Consider the following 4223-nt stretch of genomic DNA (forward strand, 5'->3'; position numbering starts at 1 on the left):
ACACATAAGCAAATCTATTTTATGGTAATGTAACAGTAGAGGTGATTCTAAAAGTAAAAGTTGAAATATGTCTTGCGATGCAGTGTGAATGCTATGTACACATTATTTGAGCTAATTGTCACAACTGGGATTTAAGCTGAGACAATTAATCAATGAGAGGAAACTAAAATGGTCCTACACAATTTGCTAACTTAGGGCAGTCATACAGCATTTCCAAGCGCTAAACATATTTTAAGGTGTTTTTTTTTTTATTTTATTTATTTTTAGAGAGAGGGGAAGGGAGGGAGAAAAAGAAGAAGAAAAAGATCAGTGTGTGGTTGCCTCTCACTGGGGGCCCTCACTGGGGACCTGGCCTGCAACCCAGGCATGTGCCCTGACTGGGAATTGAACAAAGGGCGAACAAAGGGCGACAACCCTTTGGTTTGCAGCCACATTCAATCCACTGAGCTATACCAGCCAGAGCTAAACACTTTAACTGGCGTAGTATTTTTCCAAATTGCTTTTTATATTCTATAAGTACTTTTCTATTTTAGGAACAAATCACATATACACATGTGCACACACAAGAGAAAATGAAAAAAAGGAAATGTAAAAACTATTTGAGGAGAAAGTATTTAAATCAGGGATTAATATAGATAGATAGATAATAGATAGATAGACAGATAATGATTCATGGTATAAACAGAAAAAAGAAATCCCTGCTCTGAGGACCAGGAGGTCTGATGAGGACAGAACTATCAGTACTGGACCTGTGAGCTGTGCCAACATGTCTAGCAGTCATGTAGACGTTGAAGGCACACCCATAAAATAATAGTAACATCAATAACTACTACTGCCGCCATAATAATAACAAACATTCCTGCCCTATTGATTTGTAAATAAGTGCATAATTAAAGGAACAGAAGATGGTAGAAAATAAAAACTAAACCTAATTTTAAAAGATCAAGTAATAAAAATGCTGATTATCAAAAAGTTAAAAGTAATTTAAAAATGCTAGAAAATATATTAAGATAAAAAGTTTGGACTTTTGAGAAAGAAGGTTAGACTATTAAATAAAGTGGAAAAAAACATTTTATAGAATAGGAACTCAATCTCCCAAGACAAATGAGTCCTTTGGAGAGGCCTTCAGGATCCTAGAATGTACACAAGCATACCCACTGAGGAATGAGCACCTGAAAGGGCACAGTCCACTTGTGGGAAGTGAGGGCAGTGACGGGATGCGGGGCACGAGCCAAGCATGCTACACTGTTCCCTTTCTGACCCCTCCCCTACACACAGCACCATGATGCAGCAGAGTGGGGGGCCCCGCCCTGGTGAATAACTAAGGCTCCTCCCTTTACAATGTAGCAGGTGTGCCGACACAAAGAAAAATGGCCCAAATGAAAAAACAGATCAAAACTCCAGAAAAAGAACTAAGCAACAAGGAGACAGCCAATCTATCAGATGCAGAATTCAAAACACTGGCGATCAGGAGGCTCATAGAAATGATTGAGTGCAGCAGTAAAATAAAAGAAGTGAAGGCTATGCAAAGTGAAGTAAAGAAAAATATACAGGAGACCGAAAGTGAAGAGAAAGAAACCGGGAATGAAATCAAAGATTTGGAACAGAAGGTAGAAATATGCATTCAACCAGAACAGAATGAAGAAGCAAGAATTCGAAAAAGTAAGGAGAATCTTAGGAACATGTGACAACTTGAAACATTTCAACATCCACATCACTGGGTTGCCAGAAGGAGAAGAGGAAGAGCAAGAAATTATAAACTTATTTGAAAAAATAATGAAGGAAAACTTCCCCAAGCTGGCAGAGGAACTAGACAGGAAAGTCCAGGAAGCTCAGAGAGTCCCAATGAAGTTGGACCCAAGGAGGAACACACCAAGGCACATGAGAATTACATTACCCAAGATTAAAGACAAGGAGAGACTCTTAAAAGCAGCAAGAGAAAAGGAGACAGTTACCTACAAAGGAGTTCTCGTAAGACTATCAGCTGATTTCTCAAAAGAAATCTTACAGGCAAGAAGGGACTGGAAAGAAGTATTTCAAGTCATGAAAAGCAAGGACCTACAACCCCGATTACTCTGTCCAGCAAAGTTATCATTTAGAATGGGAGGGAAGATAAAGTGCTTCTTAGACAAGCTAAAGTTAAAGGAGTTCATCATCACCAAGGTATTATTACCTGAAATGTTAAAGGGACTGATCTAAGAAAGAGAAGATCAAAACTATGAACGGCAAAATGACAACAAATGCTCAATTATCAACAACTGGAACAAAAAAAAAAAAAAACAAAATACAAACTAAACAAACAATGAGAGCAGGTACAGAATCACAGAAATGGAGATCACATGGAGGTTTATCAGCGGGGAGGTGTAGGGGTGAGAATGGGGTAAAAGGTACAGGGAATAAGAAGCATAATTGGTAGGCACAAAACAGATAGGGGGAGGTTAAGAATAGTATGGGAAATGGAGAAGCCAAATAACTTATATGTACAACCCATGGACATGATCTAAGTGGGGGAAATGCTTGAGACAGATAGGGTGCAGGGCAGAGAGGGGATAGAGGGGAGAAAAAATGGGACAACTGTAATAGTATAATCAATAAAATATACTTAAAATTTAACATAATAATATTTAAAAAGTTAAATTTAGTTATGCTAGTAAAAAGAAAATCTCTACCTTCCAAGAAAAAGTCACTATCTGGAACTAAAAATAATAAATCTAATTCTCTGCCATGTTTGCTCATCTAAAACATCCAGCAGAATTATAACATTTCTGGAGCCATCTCTGCTCTAAACGCGCTGCGATTTGAGACTGCCATTTTACTCTCTGCACTCAAAGTACTTTGCATGTATAAGAGAATAATTACAGAGGTACTCAATTGACCCAGGTGTTAAGTGGTGTTATCCCTATTTTACGGAAATGGAATTAGTGTTGACAAGGCTCATGGGGTCAATCCAACTGGGAAAATAAAAACTATTAATCTAAATCAATAGCATAATGCGGGCTGGCCCAGTGCCCCTGAATAAGTCATTTAGCGTCCATCTCCTTGCTGAAGACAATGACGGAAGGTGAAAAAAGTTATGAAAGAGCTCAAGTCAAATACAGAATGGATATGAGCTTTTATGATAGTATAATATCATGACCCCCGTGTCATATGGCAAAAAAAGGTTGCACTGATTGAGAAATGGGGCACTAAGTGTTTAAATAATTCTGCTCATCATACAAGGCAGGCAAGTGACACAGTTTTATAAAGTCCTTTAAACTCTGACTTCCAGTACATACTTTAACCAAAACTGTGCAAAGAGCATTCACATATACATCCTTGAAATTAAATTTTTTATTCCAATTCTGGAGTATCCTTATATTTTTTTTACTTAACAAATGCAGGTTTATTTGACTTAGTCTCAGCAAACTTAAATATATATGTATTCACATTTGTTGAGTTTTAAGTGCCTAAGCTATAGTTTCTCTGAATATGAAATTTCAGATTTGAAGTATGAAAATTTCAAATTCATACACATCTGAAAACATCTAGGATATCACTTCCAAATGTGAGTACACGGTGGCGGGGTCACTTCGACCTCCCTCATTTTTCCTTCAAAGTAGTGTGCCAAGCACTCAGCCTTGTTTTAGTAACAACAACAGCAACAACAAAAACAAAGAAAAGAAAAGGAAAAAAGAAGAAACTGCTAAATTAAAGAAAATTGTTTTTTTTGTTTAAAATGATAGCTTGGGCCCTTTAATATGATTTAATTCAATTATTGATTTTTAATGTTTGATTCATTGACCAGAAATAACTATTATAATCACCAATAAATATTAAGTAAGACTAACATTATCAGATAAAGTATATTTGTGCAGGAATTCATTTGGCTCTGATGAATTATGCAAAATTTTGACGGTATTTTATAATTTAGAAAATTTTTTAATAAAGTATGTATATTTTTTTAAGATTTTATTTATTTATTTTTAGAGAGGGAAGGGAGGGAGAAAGAGAGAGACATCAATTTACGGTTGCTGGGGGCCATGGCCTGCAACCCAGGCATGTGCCCTGACTGGGAATCGAACCTGTGATGCTTTGGTTCACAGCCCGAGCTCAATCCACTGAGCTACACCAGCCAGGGCGTCATTTAGAAATTTTAACATTTACTAAAGAATTCATCATGTATTAGTAAATTGTAAAGTAAAATGATTTGCTTACAAAAGCGACTATCATGAAAAAATCTATTT

Source organism: Phyllostomus discolor, chromosome 1 (assembly GCF_004126475.2).
Source record: "Phyllostomus discolor isolate MPI-MPIP mPhyDis1 chromosome 1, mPhyDis1.pri.v3, whole genome shotgun sequence".
NCBI classification, from domain to species: domain Eukaryota; kingdom Metazoa; phylum Chordata; class Mammalia; order Chiroptera; family Phyllostomidae; genus Phyllostomus; species Phyllostomus discolor.